Raw genomic sequence first — 16,686 nt, forward strand, 5'->3', positions numbered from 1 at the left:
CAGTACATAGCACAGTGCCTAGCATATAGAGGTCAATAAGTATTTGTCGAATGAATAAATGAGATTTCTAAGAAGTATTCTGTGAGTGTTGATTCAGTTACTTGCTAGAGGTACATTCTTTGGCAAATGAATTACTTGTCTAAGCCTTTGTTTCCTTATTTGTCGGCTACTATTATTTGTAATACTGACATCTCTAGATTATGTTTAGGATTACATGAAAAAGTGGACAGGAAAGGTCTTAAGAGCTCCACAAACATTAGTTAAGTCTCTCATAAATAGGAGTTTTCCTCCATAAATATCACTAAGATGACAAGTTCCCTGAGCACAGGAGCCAAATTTATTTAGTTCACCCCTACATTCATAGCATCCATTGAGGTACCTGGACTAAAGCACTCACTCAATAAACACCTGATAATGCAATACCATTGATACTGATTATGCTTTTATTTTCCAGTGTGTATACAGCTATGTGTGCACATGTATCTCTTTGATTTAGGTTCCTGTGTTGTTTCTGTCTAAGGCATCAAGACACAAGCATATTAAACCAAATATGATTACATAGTCTCCCTCTTGTGCTCCCTGCACTATTCACCAAATCTATGCCTATTAACCAGCCTGAAAAGGTCCTGAAATATTTCTAAGCAGAGCTGGTGCCTTTACTAATTGAGCCTTTCCCTTTATTCTCTAACTCAATTTGCTTCTAAAAAACAGGAGTGGGGCACAAATAGAAGGAGTGGGAAATTTATTTTATAATTTATTGGAAGACTAATATGGCCACCTCAAAGTCTGAAAAGCAATAGAGCACAGAAGTGTTGAGAGACACCATCTGCCATAGACCTTGAGCATCCCAGCACATACTTGCCGGGTATGCCAAGAATGCAAGATCTTGAGCTTTCTTTACCTGGACCAGTTCTCAGGACTCCATGAGCAGAAAGCAACCTTGAGGAATGAGATAATGTCTCTACCCGCTCCAGTCCCCTAGCAAAAACTGCTTCCACTTACTATGACAGTGGTGAATCCTATAACCCAGAGTTTCTCTCCTGTAATGCACTCCCTTAGACCTGGTGAAGGGAGAAGGTGGGGGAACCAAAACAAATGATAATAAAGCTCTGGTTTCTGCTTTTGCTGTGAGGAAAAACATTCTTTTCTCTGAACCAGTAGTCTCATGTCTACAGTCCGTGATACTGAAGCAGACTAACTTGTTAGCCTGTAAGTAGAGTAAAATCACAACCTTTTCACGGTTCTGGACATTTGGTAATAATTTTGGCATTAGAATCTAGGTCTATTTTTCCATTTAAGTTTTTTTGAGCTTCAGTTTTTGTCTTTTGAAAGCTAAGATCATAACCACAACCACAAGTGCTGAGCCAGAATTACATTTTTTCATTTGCAATCAAAAAAGTCTAAATACCGCATTGTGCTAACAACAAAACAATACAAAAGGAAACAACCACAAGCTTACTGCTCACAGGAAAGTCAGAAATGGAGTACTTCTGGGTGCTGTCTCAGACATGGGAATTCACAGGCCATCATCTCTAGGGTTATTTTGAATTATATAACTCCAATTACCTTCTGTCTTTAAGTTCAAGATTCTAATTCCTAGGGCTTCCTGGTGGCGCAGTCGTTAAGAATCCACCTGCCAATGCAGGGGACACATATTCGAGCCCTGGTCCGGAAAGATCCCACATGCTGTGGAGCAACTAAGCCCGTGCACCACAACTACTGAGCGTGCACTCTAGAGCCCGCGAGCCATAACTACTGAGCCCGTGTACCACAACTACTAAAGCCCGCACACCTAGAGCCCATGCTGCGCAACAAAGAGTAGCCCCCGCTTGCTGCAACTAGAGAAAGCCCGCACGCAGCAACAAAGACCCAACCCAGTGAAAACTAAATCAATTAAATCAATTAAACAAAAAAAGATTCTAATTCCTAGGAAAGGAATATTGATTAGTTCAGCTTCGGTCATGTCTTTTCCCTTTGACCAAGGTAATGTGATAGGGAGAGGAGAGGGACAGGCATTTTATCTAATTTTATTTTTTTAACATCTTTATTGGAGTATAATTGCTTTACAATGGTGTGTTAGTTTCTGCTTTATAACAAAGTGAATCAGTTATACATATGTTCCCATATCTCTTCCCTCTTGCAACTCCCTCCCTCCCACCCTCCCTATCCCACCCCTCTAGGTGGTCACAAAGCACCGAGCTGATCTCCCTGTGCTATGTGGCTGCTTCCCACTAGCTATCTGTTTTACGTTTGGTAGTGTATATATGTCCATGCCACAATTTCACTTTGTCACAGCTTACCCTTCCCGTTTCCCATATCCTCAAGTCCATTCTCTAGTAGGTCTGTGTCTTTGTTCCCATCTTGCCCCTAGGTTCTTCAGGATGATTTTTTTTTTTTTTTTTTTTTTTTAGATTCCATATATATGTGTTAGCATACGGTATTTGTTTTAGTCTCTATGACTTACTTCACTCTGTATGACAGACTAGGTCCATCCACCTCACTACAAATAACTCAATTTCGTTTCTTTTTATGGCTGAGTAATATTCCATTGTATATCTGTGCCACATCTTGTTATCCATTCATCTGTTGATGGACACTTCTGTCACTTTCATGTCCTGGCTATTGTAAATAGAGCTGCAACGAACATTTTGGTACATGACTCTTTTTGAATTCTGGTTTTCTCAGGGTATATGCCCAGTAGTGGGATTGCTGGGTCATATGGTAGTTCTATTTGTAGTTTTTTAAGGAACCTCCATACTGTTCTCCACAGTGGCTATACCAATTCACATTCCCACCAGCAGTGCAAGAGTGTTCCCTTTTCTCCACACCCTCTCCAGCATTTATTGTTTCTAGATTTTTTGATGATGGCCATTCTGACTGGTGTGAGATGATATCTCATGGTAGTTTAGATTTGCATTTCTCTAATGATTAACAATGTTGAGCATTCTTTCATGTGTTTGTTGGCAACATGTATATCTTTAGAGAAAAGTCTATTTATGTCTTCTGCCCATTTTTGGACTGGGTTGTTTGTTTTTTCATACTGAGCTACATGAGCTGCTTGTAAATTTTGAAGATTAATCCTCTGTCAGTTGCTTCATTTGCAAATATTTTCTCCCATTCTGAGGGCTGTCTTTTCGTCTGGTTTATGGTTTCTTTGCTGTGGAAAAGCTTCTAAGTTTCATTAGGTCCCATTTGTTTATTTTTGTTTTTATTTCCATTTTTCTAGGAGGTGGGTGAAAAAGGATCTTGCTGTGATTTATGTCATAGAGTGTTCTGCCTATGTTTTCCTCTAAGAGTTTGATAGTGTCTGGCCTTACATTTAGGTCTTTAATCCATCTTGAGTTTATTTTTGTGTATGGTGTTAGGCAGTGTTCTAATTTCATTCTTTTACATGTACCTGTCCAGTTTTCCCAGCACCACTTACTGAAGAGGCTGTCTTTTCTCCACTGAATATTCTTGCCTCCTTTATCAAAGATAAGGTAACCATATGTGTGTGGGTTTATCACTGGGCTTTCTATCCTGTTCCATTGATCTTCACTTCTGTTTTTGTGACAGTACCATACTCTCTTGATTACTGTAGCTTTGTAGTATAGTCTGGAGTCAGGGAGCCTGATTCCTCGAGCTCCGTTTTTCTTTCTCAAGATTGCTTTGGCTATTCGGGGTCTTCTGTGTTTCCAAACAAATTGTGAAACTTTTTGTTCTAGTTCTTTGAAAAATGCCAGTGGTAGTTTGATAGGGATTGCACTGAATCTGTAGATTGCTTTGGGGAGTATAGTCATTTTCACAATGTTGATTCTTCCAATCCAAGAACATGGTATATTTCTCCATCTATTTGTATCATCTTTAATTACTTTCCTCAGTGTCTTATAATTTTCTGCATACAGGTCTTCTGTCTCCTTAAGTAGGTTTATTCCTAGATATTTTATTCTATTTCTTGCAATGGTAAATGGGAGTGTTTTCTTAATTTCACTTTCAGATTTTTCATCATTAGTGTATAGTAATGCTAGAGATTTCTGTGCACTAATTTTGTATCCTGCTACTTTACCAAATTCATTGATTAGCTCTAGTAGTTTTCTGGTAGCATCTTTACGATTCTCTATGTATAGTATCGTGTCATTTGCAAACAGTGACAGTTTTACTACTTCTTTTCTGATTTGGATTCCTTTTTTTTTTTTCTCTGATTGCTGTGGCTAGGACTTCCAAAACTATGTTGAATAATAGTGTTGAGAGTGGGCAACCTTGTCTTTTTCCTGATCTTAGTGGAAATGGTTTCAGTTTTTCACCATTGAGGATGACGTTGGCTGGGGGTTTCTCATATATGGCCTTTATTATGTTGAGGAAAGTTCCCTCTATGCCTACTTTCTCAAGGGTTTTAATCATAAATGGGTGTTGTATTTTGTCAAAAGTTTTCTCTGCATCTATTGAGACAATCATATGGTTTTTCTCCTTCAATTTGTTAATATGGTGTATCACGCTGATTTGCGTATATTGAAGAATCCTTGCATTCCTGTGATAAACCCCACTTGATCATGGTGAATGATCCTTTTAATATGCTGCTGGATTCTGTTTGCTAGTATTTTGTTGAGGATTTTTGCATCTATGTTCATCACTGTTATTGACCTATATTTTCTTTCTTTGTGACATCTTTGTCTGGTTTTGGTATCAGGGTGATGGTGGCCTCGCAGAATGAGTTTGGGAGTGTTCCTCCCTCTGCTATATTTTGGAAAAGAGTTTGAGAAGAATAGGTGTTAGCTCTTCTCTAAATGTTTGATAGAATTTGCCTGTGAAGCCATCTGATCCTGGGCTTTTGTTTGTTGGAAGATTTTTTAATCACAGTTTCAATTTCAGTGTTTGTGATTCGTCTGTTCATATTTTCTGTTTCTTCCTGATTCAGTCTCGGAAGGTTGTGCCTTTCTAAGAATTTGTCCATTTCTTCCAGGTTGTCCATTTTATTGGCATAGAGTTGATTGTAGTAATCTCTCATGATCCTTTGTATTTCTGCAGTGTCAGTTGTTACTTCTCCTTTTTCATTTCTAATTCTATTGGTCTGAGGCCTCTCCCTTTTTTCTTGATGAGTCTGGCTAATGGCTTATCAATTTTGTTTATTTTCTCAAAGAACCAGCTTTTAGTTTTATTGATCTTTGCTATCGTTTCCTTCATTTCTTTTTCATTAATTTCTGATCTTATCTTTATGATTTCTTTCCTTCTGCTAACTTTGGGTTTTTTTGGTTCTTCTTTCTCTAATTGCTTTAGGTGCAAGGTTAGGTTATTTATCGGAGTAGTTTCTTGTTTCTTAAGGTAGGATTGTATTGCTATAAACTTCCCTCTTAGAACTGCTTTTGCTGCATCCCATATGTTTTAGGTCATCGTGTTTTCATTGTCATTTGTTTCCAGGTATTTTTTGATTTCCTCTTTGATTTCTTCAGTGATCTCTTGGTTATTAGTGTATTGTTTAGCCTCCATGTGTATTTCTTACAGATTTTTTCCTGTAATTGACATCTAGTTTCCTAGCTTTGTGGTCACAAAAGATACTTGATACAGTTTCAATTTTCTTAAATTTACCAAGGCCTGATTTGTGACCCAAGATATGATCTATCCTGGAGAATGTTCCATAAGCACTTGAGAAAAATGTGTATTCTGTTGTTTTTGGATGGAATGTGCTATACATATCAAGTCCATCTTGTTTAATGTATCATTTAAAGCTTGTGTTTCCTTTTTTATTTTCATTTTGGATGATCTGTCCATTGGTGAAAGTGGGGTGTTAAAGTCCCCTACTATGATTGTGTTACTGTCATATTCCCCTCTTATGGCTGTTAGTATTTGCCTTACGTATTGAGGTGCTCCTATGCTGGGTGCATAAATATTTACAATTGTTATATCTTCTTCTTGGACCAATCCGCTGATCATTATATAGTGTCCTTCTTTGTCTCTTGTAGTAGTCTTTATTTTAAAGTCTATTTTGTCTGATATGAGAATTGCTACTCCAGCTTTCTTTTGATTTACACTTGCATGGATATCTTTTTCCATCCCCTCACTTTCAGTCTGTATGTGTCCCTAGGTCTGAAGTGGGTCTCTTGTAGACAGCATATATATGGGTCTTGTTTTTGTATCCATTCAGCCAGTCTATGTCTTTTGGTTGGAGCATTTAATCCATTTACATTTAAGGTAGTTATCGATATGTATGTTCCTATTACCATTTTCTTAATTGTTTTGGGTTTCTTATTGTAGGTTTTTTCCTTCTCTTGTGTCCTGCCTAGAGACTTCTCTAGGCATTACTTTAGCATTTGTTGTAAAGCTGGTTTGGTGGTGTTGAATTCTCTCAGCTTTTGCTTGTCTGTAATGGTTTTAATTTCTCCATCAAATCTGAATGAGATCCTTGCTGGGCAGAGTACTCTTGGTTGTAGGTTTTTCCCCTTCATCACTTTATATATGCACTGCCAGTCCCTTCTGGCTTGCAGCGTTTCTCCTGAAAGATCAGCTGTTAACCTTATAGGGTTTCCCTTGTGTGTTATTTGTTGTTTTTCCCTTGCTGCTTTTAATATGTTTTCTTTGTATTTAATTTTTGATAGTTTGATTAATATGTGACTTGGTGTGTTTGTCCTTGGATTTATCCTGTATGGAACTCTCTGTGCTTCCTGGGCTTGACTATTTCTTTTCCCATATTAGGGAAGTTTTCAACTACAATGTCTTCAAATATTTTCTTGGTCCCTTTCTTTTTCTCTTCTTCTTCTGGGACCTGTATAATTCAAACGTTGGTGCATTTAATGTTGTCCCAGAGGTCTCTGAGACTGTCCTCAATTCTTTTCATTCTTTTTTCTTTATTCTGCTCTGCAATAGTTATTTCCACTATTTTATCTTCCAGGTCACTTATCCGTTCTTCTGCCTTAGTTATTCTGCTATTGATCCCTTCTAGAGAATTTTTAATTTCATTTATTGTGTTGTTCATCACTGTTTGTTTGCTCTTTAGTTCCTCTAGGTCCTTGTTAAACGTTTCCTGTATTTTCTCTATTCTATTTCCAAGATTTTGGATCATCTTTACTATCATTATTCTGAATTCTTTTTCAGGTAGACTGTCTATTTCCTCTTCATTTTTTAGGTCTGGTAGGTTTTTGCCTTCCTCCTTCATCTGCTGTGTTTTTTTCTGTCTTCTCATTTTGCTTAATTACTGTATTTGTTGTTTCCTTTTTGCAGGCTGCAGGTTCGTAGTTCCCTTTGTTTTTGCTGTCTGTCCCCAGTGGCTAAGGTTGGTTCAGTGGGTTGTGTAGGCTTCCTGGTGGAGGGGACTAGTGCCTGTGTTCTGGTGGATGAGGTTCTATCTTGTCTTTCTGGTGGGCAGGTCCAAGTCTGGTGGTGTGTTTTGGGGTGTCTGTGGACTTATTATGATTTTAGGCAACCTCTCTGCTAATGGATGGGGTTATTTTCCTGTTTCTAGTTGTTTGGCATAGGGTGTCCAGCACTGTAGCTTGCTGGTCGTTGAGTGAAGCTGGGTCTTGGTGTTGAGATGGAGATGTCTGGGGGATTTTCGCCGTTTGATATTATGTGGAGCTGGGAGGTCTCTTGTGGACCAGTGTCCTGAACTTGGCTCTCCCACCTCAGAAGCACAGCCCTGATGCCTGGCTGGAGTACCAAGAGCCTTTCATCCACACGGCTCAGAATAAAAGGAAGAAGAAAAAGAAAGAAGGAAAGAAAGAAGATAAAATAAAATAAAAATGAAGTAAAATAAATTAAAAGTTATTAAAATAAAAAATATTAAGAAAAAAAAATTTTTAAGTAATTAAAAAAAAAAAGGACAGACAGAACCCTAGGACAAATGGTAAAAGCAAAGCTATACAGACAAAATTACACACAGAAGCATCCACATACATGGTCACAAAAAGAGAAAAAAGGAAAAAAATATATATATATCTTTGCTCCCAAAGTCCACCTCCTCAATTTGGCATGATTCGTTGTCTATTCATGTTTTCCACAGATGCAGGGTACATCAAGTTGATTGTGGAGCTTTAATCCACTGCTTCTGAGGCTGCTGGGTGAGATTTCCCTTTCTCTTCTTTGTTCGCACAGCTCCTGGTGTTCAGCTTTGGATTTGGACCCGCCTCTGCGTGTAGGTCGCTGGGGCGCGTCTGTTCCCCCGCTCAGACAGGACGGGGTTAAAGGTGCAGCTGATTCGGGGGCTCTGCCTCACTCAGGCTGGGGGGAGGGAGGGGTATGGATGCGGGGCGAGCCTGCATTGGCAGAGGCCAGCATGACGTTGTACCAGCCTTAGGCGTGCCATGCGTTCTCATGGGGAAGTTGTCCCTGGATCACAGGACCCTGGCAGTGGCGGGCTGCACAGGCTCCCGGGAGGGGAGGTATGGATGGTGACCTGTGCTTGCACACAGGCTTCTTGGTGGCTGCACTAGCAGCCTTAGTGTCCCATGCCTGTCTCTGGGGTCTGCACTGATAGCTGCGGCTCACACCAATCTCTGGAGCTCCTTTAAGTGGCGCTGTTAATCCCCTCTCCTCACGCACCAGGAATCAAAGAGGCAAGAAAAAGTCTCTTGCCGGACTCCCTCCCAGCTAGCTGTGGTGCACTAGCCCCCTTCAGGCTGTGTTCACACAGCCAACCCCAGTCCTCTCCCTGGGATCTGACAGAAGCCCGAGCCTCAGCTCCAACCCCCCCCCCCCCCCACCGCCCACCCCAGGGCTGAGCCGACAAGCCTCTCGGGCTGGTGAGTGCTTGTCGGCACCGATCCTCTGTGCGGAAATCTCTCCCCTTTGCCCTCCGCACCCCTGTTGCTGCGCCCTCCTCCGTGGCTCCAAAGTTTTCCCCCTCCGCCACCCACAGTCTCCGCCTGCGAAGTGGCTTCCTAGTGTGTGGAAACCTTTCCTCCTTCATGGCTCCCTCCCACTGGTGCAGGTCCCGTCCCTATTCTTCTGACTGTTTTTTCTTTTTTCTTTTGCCCTACCCAGGTACATGGCAAGTTTCTTGCCTTCTGGGAGGTCTGAGGTCTTCTGCCAGCGTTCAGTAGGTGTTCTGTAGGAGTTGTTCCACATGTAGATGTATTTCTGATGTCATATGTGGGGAGGAAGGTGATCTCCGCGTCTTACTCTTCCGCCACTTGAAGCTCCTCCCGGCATTTTAAATATGGACTGGTTGGAGTAGCAAATGCCCAAAGAAAAAGCAGAAACCACGTATGTTCTTTAAATATCACTCTTGGCATATGTAAATGCTCAGCACATATTAGGTGTTACTATCTTGTTCTTTAATGTTGTTGTTGCCATGATGGTTAATACTAATAAAAATCTTGTTACAAAGCTGTCAGTTACTGACAATATAAGCTCATTAATATCTTCCACTGTTAGAAAAACCAAATATATCAGGGAGAAATGTCATAGATGTAAATTTAAGAGCTACCAGATTTTTTTTCAATGTTAAGTTTACATTAGTCTAGCAACCAGTGGGTGTGAAGGCCTGGACTGACAATTTGTCTTCAATTTGATAAGAAAATGAAGAATGTAACCCCTTGATTAGGAGTACAGACTCTATAGCTGCTTTGAATCTCAGCCTCCCACTTCCTTATTATTTGATTCTGGGAAATTAGATTAATCTCTCTACATTTCAGTTCTCTCATATTTAATTCATTAAGTTAATTGAAGTAGACAATCCACTTAAAGCATTCACAGAGTCCCTGACACTTAGTACATGCTCAGTAAATGTTAACTATGACTATTATTCAGTGAGCGACAGAAGTTCATGACTTCACTCTTTTACCTGCCTGCCCACAGCATATAAATGATAGATCTGCAAAATCAGGCATCATGGCCTCTATTGGACATTTTTATAAACAAAAATAGCAAAACAATTATGAAAACTCTGCATGCTGAGGATAAAGACTTAATCTGGCAAATACATTTTCCAAGGGAAAAAAGAAAAGATTCACTAAGATTTTAAATTTGCTTGTATAGGAAAAAAAAGTACACTTAAAAAGAGATTTAATTATTTGGCAATAAAATTCTCCTCTTTTAGTGATTTCAGTGTGCAATTTAACCACACTTTTTGATCTTATGTGTGTGTACATTGTAATCATTCAACTGTCTTAATTTAGCTATTTGTCTCCTTTGTCTTATAAACTGCTTTATTTTTGCACTGAAACAAGCTTTTAAAAATTATCACAAATATTTGTTTTACATAACCACTGTTGAGGAAAAAAGAAAAGCTTGTTGGGACTTCCCTCGTGGCGCAGTTGTTTGGAGTCCGCCTGCCAATGCAGGGGACACGGGTTCAAGCCCTCATCTGGGAAGATCCCACATGCCGTGGAGCAACTAAGCCTGTGTGCCACAACTACTGAGCCTGTGCTCTACAACCCACAAGCCACAACTACTGAGCCCACGTGCTACAATTACCGAAACCCACGTGCTTCAACCCGTGCTCCGCAACAAGAGAAGCCCCAGCTCAATGCAACTAGAGAGAGTCCACGCACAGCAATGAAGACCCAATGTAGCCAAAAATAAATAAATAAATAAATAAACAAATTTATAAAGAAAAGAAAGAAAAAGCTTGTTCATTTCCATGTAATTCTAAAGGGTACAGAAAATGATACTTTCTTACTCCCTGCATTGTCAGGCTATAGTTATGTAAATGGGATCTGTGACCAAGTATTTACTGCACTTGCATTCACTGAACACTGCAGCTGAGCAGGACCCAGGAAAAATAAAACGTGTAAATTTACTGATCTATAGTATCTCTTCCTGGTTTAATCTATGGCTTTTTAAAGATGCAGAAGAATCTAACTAGGGGTTTACCAAAATGTTAGTTCCATAATAGCTGCTGACTTCAATGACTGGGCATGACTTCTAAAGAAAAGGGAAAAAAATCATCATTTTCACATCTCTCACTAGTGGGTTTCTGCTTTGTAAGTCCCCATTCTTATGGACGTGAATCCAAACATAGGCCCAAGCTCTGTCTTTGCCATTTTCTCCCTATATAACTTCATATTTCAGTTAACTTTGCTGAGCCCTGGTTCCTACGAATCCTGGTCTTTATTTTATTGGGTCTGTGGGAAAATCAGAATAATATTTCTGAGTTTGTATTTGTGGTCCCAATTATATCAGAATGGTCCTCCCTCTCAGAGGTGACTTCATTCTTCACAATGACCTTGGTTTGCATATTCCTCAACCTTGATAATCCTGACCAAAGAATTAGATTCCCAGAACAAATTCCTGTTCTGCTTTTCTTTCTGCCTCTTTACTCTTTTGTCCCCATTGGCATCTCTTCTTCTTCCCACTATTCCACGCATGGAGAGCCCCATAACACAACTGAGTCCTTGGCCCCATGTTCCCTTATACCTTCATTCCTAGAAATAACTTTAAAAAATTCTTATTCCGCTAATAATTGGCATCAACTAGAAACGGCAGGCATCCTAATTCTTGCAACAATTCTACAAGTTGCTTCTAATATTTGCTTCTTTTACACATTGGTTTTATTCCTAGCCTTCAAAAGAAAACTTAAAACCAGATTTGCCTGACCCGAATGATCATACTCTTTCAGATATACACGCTACTTCTTTATTTACACCTCGGCTCTAGACTTGGCCACCTGAGTCCTTGGCTTATATATACAGCTAATTAGGTCTGAGTGTTTTTAACTGGAGGGTAATCAATCTCCCACAGGCGTACTCCTCTATGCCAATCCCAGTTTCTGTCCATTAGAATTACCACTATCCTCATAATTTCCTCAGTGGCTGGGATCTCATAGTACCTACATCAAAGGGTCAGTTGTAAGGACAAAATATGTGAATAGGTATAGATGGGGTAGTATCTGGCACATGATCCATTCTCAATAAGTTGTTGTTCTTGTTATTACTAATACTAATACTACTACTTCGAAAATGCTCTAAAAGCTTAAGATCTAGAAAATGAGTAGATACATAGGGAGTAACAATTCAGTCAGTTAAGTGCTCTGACAGATATTTGTATAAGATGCTCTATGATCACAGCAGAGAGTGTCTAAATGTACAATGCCTGAACTTTTTAATATTTAGTCACTAAACACACACAGACACACAAGCACACACACTGACTATATGTGCACCCCATATTTTGGAGAAGGAAAGTATATTGGTAAGATTCCTCTGGACTATCCCCCATGGAATGAAATTCTTAGTGAATGCCACTCTGAAGTGAGACTTTCTATCTTCAGTTACCAGATTGTCTCCTGAAGTAACTGAAACTCGTGAGCCTTGAATATAAAGCTGCTCAGTGCCACTGATCATAATAGAGCAATGCGAGCTGAGGTGACAATACTGTTTTTGAAGTGGGAGGGTTAGCTTAGCCAATATAAAATATATAAACATGTATTTATTTAAATACATATTTTTTAAAGGATTTGTGCCTGAGTGGTGCAGCTCCTGAATCTCTAATTACATTTAATATAGTAAGGAAGCCTAGTCATTGCTTCCTGGCCCTTCCAACAAGAGTCAGGATAACATCCAGGGAACGTCATGAAGCAAAAGCCCAATGACCTTCTCTCTCTTTGGAGAATCCTAAAGCACCAGAGCCTGGACTTGGTCCATGCTGCTACTGATAGGACAGTTCCTTGCTAGCCATTACCTGAAGGGATGAGAAAGTAACCATAGAATTCCTACATCTCTTAACTTATTGAGATCTGAAGAGGAAAAGGATAGGAGATGGCATTAAAGCTTACCTCCACTTACTTCTACTTCTGCCTCTGTGAAAATTAGAAAATTAATCCTTACTTGGACTAAGTCAGAGGAGGAAGTTAGATGGGTAGAAAAGGAACCACATGCTTCTTAATAACCTCACTGTCACTAAAGCACCCTGAGGAAGGCACCAGTGCCCAGCAGTCATGTGAGAAGCAGGGGAGATAGTTGTTTTATTCAGAGGCACAGTGATTGAGTAGGGTGGTGTTCCAAAGGAAGACAAAGGGAGGAACTCTTGAAACAGAATTGCTCATGTTTAAATCCTGTATCATATTTGCCAGCTGTGTGACTTTGGGCAAATGATTCTAACCCTCTGAATTCCAGTCGTCTCATTTGTATAATGGGGACAAAACTTACGTTAAAAACCCGTTGATAGAATTTAAGATGATGCAGGTAAATGGTGTAGCATGTAATAAATATCCAATCAATTGTGGTTTCCTTCTTTGTTTTGCCTACCAATTCTATTTCCTCCAATACCACATTTAAGAGCAGCACATCAATTGATATAGAAGTCAAATCATTAAGAAAATTTAAATTATTTTCTGATTAAAAAGAGGAAAGAAGTTGGGAAAATCTTTTGGAAATTTGTGTTGGAAAATATTCTGAGGTCAAGTTAGGACCTAAGTGGGTAGAGTGTTCTGATTGGTTAACAATATCTACACAGACAGAGAAGGGGACAGTAGTTACTTGCATACCATATAGTTATGATCTCTCAGCTAACATGTCTTAGAGATATTTGCAGCATCTGAATCACCAAGTCCTAAATATCCAACTACAAAAAAACTAAATTACGACTGACTTTTGCCTTTTATTAAATTTTATTGGGAGTATAAAGAGGAATGACATGGTCCTTATCCTCCATTAACCAGGTAAATAAGGATAGAAAAGATATTCTACAGAAATAAATGACATTTACAATCAAATAAATAAAGGACCTAGGAATAAATTTAACCAAGGAGGTAAAAGATCTGTACACTGGAAACTATAAGACACTGATGAAAGAAACTGAAGAAGACACAAATAAGTAGAAAGATATCCCATGCTCATGGACTGGAAGAATTAATATTGTTAAAATGTCCATACTACCCAAAGCAATCTACAGATGCAATGAAATCCCTAACAAATTCTTAATGGCATTTTTCAGAGAAATAGAGCTAACATTCCTAAAATTTGTATGGAACCACAAAAGACTCCAAATAGCCAAAGCAACCTTGAGAAAGAAGAATAAAGCTGGGGTTATCATGCGTTGTGATTTCAAACTATATTACAGAGCAACAGTAATCAAAACAGTATGGTATTGGCATAAAAACAGACACATAGATCAATAGAACAGAATAAAGAGCCCAGAAATAAACCATGCACATATGGTCAGTTAATCTACAACAAAGGAGCCAAGAATATACAATGGGGAAAGGATAGTCTCTACAATAAACAGTGTTGAGAAAATTAGATAGCCACATACAAAAGAATGAAACTGGACTACTATCTTACACCATATACAGAAATCAACTCAAAATGAATTAGACTTGAACATAAGACATGAAACCATAAAACTACTAGAAGAAAACATATGGGTAAGCTCACTGGTCTTAGCAATGATTTTGATTTGACATTAAAAGAAAAGGCAACAAAAGCAAAAATAAACAAGTGAGACTACAACAAACTAAAAAGCTTCTACACAGCAAAGGAAATTATCAACAAAATGAAAAAGCAACCTATGAAGTGGGATAAAAAATTGCAAACCACATATCTGATAAGCAGTTAATATCCAAAATATACCTGGAACCCATACAACTCAATAGCAAGAAAAAACGAAAAACCTAATTTAGAAATGGGCAAAGGACCTGAATAGACATTTTTCCAAGGAAGACATGAAAACGACCAACAGCTACAAAAAAAGCGCTCAACATCACTAATATCAGGGAAATGCAAATCAAAGCCACAAATGGTATCACCTCGTAACTGTTAGGATGGCTATCATCAAAAACACAAGAGAGAAATCATGGTGAGAATGTAGAGAAAAGGGAACGCTTGTACACTGTTGATGGAAATGTAAACTGGTACAGCCACTATGGAAAACAGTATAGAGGTTCCTCAAATTAAAAATAAAACTACCACATGATCCAGCAATCCCACTCCCAGATATATATCCAAAGGAAACAAAGTTACTATCTTGAAGAGAGAGCTGTACTCCAATGTTCATTGCAGCATTACTCACAATAGCCAAGGTATGGAAACAACATAAGTTTGTCAGCAGATCATTGGATACAGAAAATATGATTGATAAACATACACACACACACACACGCACACACACACACACAGAGGAATACTCTTCAGCCTTGAAAAAGAAGGGAATCCTACCATTTTTATGAACCTGAAGGTCATTATGCTAAGTGAAATAACCCACAACAGAAAAATGAACAGTGTGTGGTATCACTTATGTGTAGAACCTGGAAAAAAAAAAGTTGAACTCATAGAAACAGAGTAGAATGGTGGTTGCCAGGAGATGGGGAATAGGAGAAAGAGGGAGAGGTGGTAAAAGAGTACAAACTTTCAGTTATAAAATGAGTAAGATCTGAGAACCTAATGTATAACATTGTGATTAGAGTTGATAATACAGTATTGTATAACTGAAATTTGCTAAGAGAGCAGAACTTAAGTGTTCTCACCAAAAGAAAATAAAAAGTGAATAAATATGTGAGGTGATAGATGTGTTAATTAATGTGACGGTAGGAATTCTTTTACAATATATACGTATATCAAATTATCACATTGTATACTTTATAAATTGTAATATAATTTGTCAATAAAGCTGGAAAAACATATGAGGAGTATTCATATTCGTCTTATCAAAAAGGTGGGAGTCTATGTCCCCTACTGTGAATCTGGATGGGGTTGCACTTTCCAACATCAATTTTCTAAAACCAACGAGGTGTCCTACAATTCAAATAAATTCTGATACTAACTACCCAGATATAGCACAGACCCCACAGGCTAAAAGGCTCAGTGCTATGAGACGGCCCCTACTTTGGGCCCCAGCTACAGGTGCCAGAGACTACTATACTTAAGACCAATAGGCTTGGCTACAAATTCAGGGGTTCCCCTGATCCCTTACAGTTTCAATAATTTGCTAGAACAACTCACAAAACTCAAGGAAGTGCTATATTTAAATTACCATTTTATTATAAAGGATATAAATGAACAGCCAGTTGAACAGGTACATGGGGCAAAGGTCCCAAGCACTGGAGCTTCTGGTCCCATGAAATCAGAGTATGTCACCCTCCCAGTACATCAATATGCTCACCAACCAAGAAGCTCTCTAGTCCCCCTACCCTCTAAGAGGGACTAGAGAGGTCAGGGGATGGGACCGAAATTTCCAACCCTCTCATCACATGGTTGGTTTTGCTGTCAATCAGCCCCCATGCTAAAGCTATCTAGAGGCCCCACTATGAGTTACCTCACTGCATAAATTCAGATATGGTTGAAGAGGGGTCATTATGAATAACAAAAGACACTCTAATCCCTCAGAAAATTCAAAGGATTCTTGAAACTCTGTGCCAGGAACCAGGGACAAAGACCAGATATATTCTTTAGTATACCAGACCTTGCGATTGCTTTCACAAAGAGAGAACTGCTAAAGTGATTCTGTGTGATGCACAAAGCTGCGTCATAAAAGGCCATGCAGCTTCCACCTTGTTCAATGGGCCATTCATACTCAGAGCCCTGAACCATACTCTAAGAAACCTAACTCCACGAGGCCTCCATGCCATAAACCAATCAAACCACATGTAGGCACTCTGATTTGAGTCACTCTAACAGATATGAGATGAGTCTTTAGAAGTTTCTAGCCACCAGCCTTCTCGTCAGCTTAGCCAGTGAGTCTTCCCAACTGAATCCCCAGAATGTGGATCAGAGAAAAGCAACCCCTGTTGGGTCCTATGTGAATTCCTGACCCACAGAATCTGTAAGCATAATAAGAGGGCTA

At 39.2% G+C, this 16,686-nt stretch overlaps 1 protein-coding gene across 8 annotated transcripts in view; it reads right to left on the minus strand.

Annotated features, from left to right (window-relative positions):
• Nucleotides 1-16,686, minus strand: part of LOC307178258 (uncharacterized protein) — a 1,492,981-nt gene that overhangs the window by 1,148,987 nt on the left and 327,308 nt on the right. The gene's annotated exons all lie outside the window — the stretch shown is intronic.

This window comes from Stenella coeruleoalba, assembly GCF_951394435.1.
Source record: "Stenella coeruleoalba genome assembly, chromosome: 20".
NCBI lineage: Eukaryota > Metazoa > Chordata > Mammalia > Artiodactyla > Delphinidae > Stenella > Stenella coeruleoalba.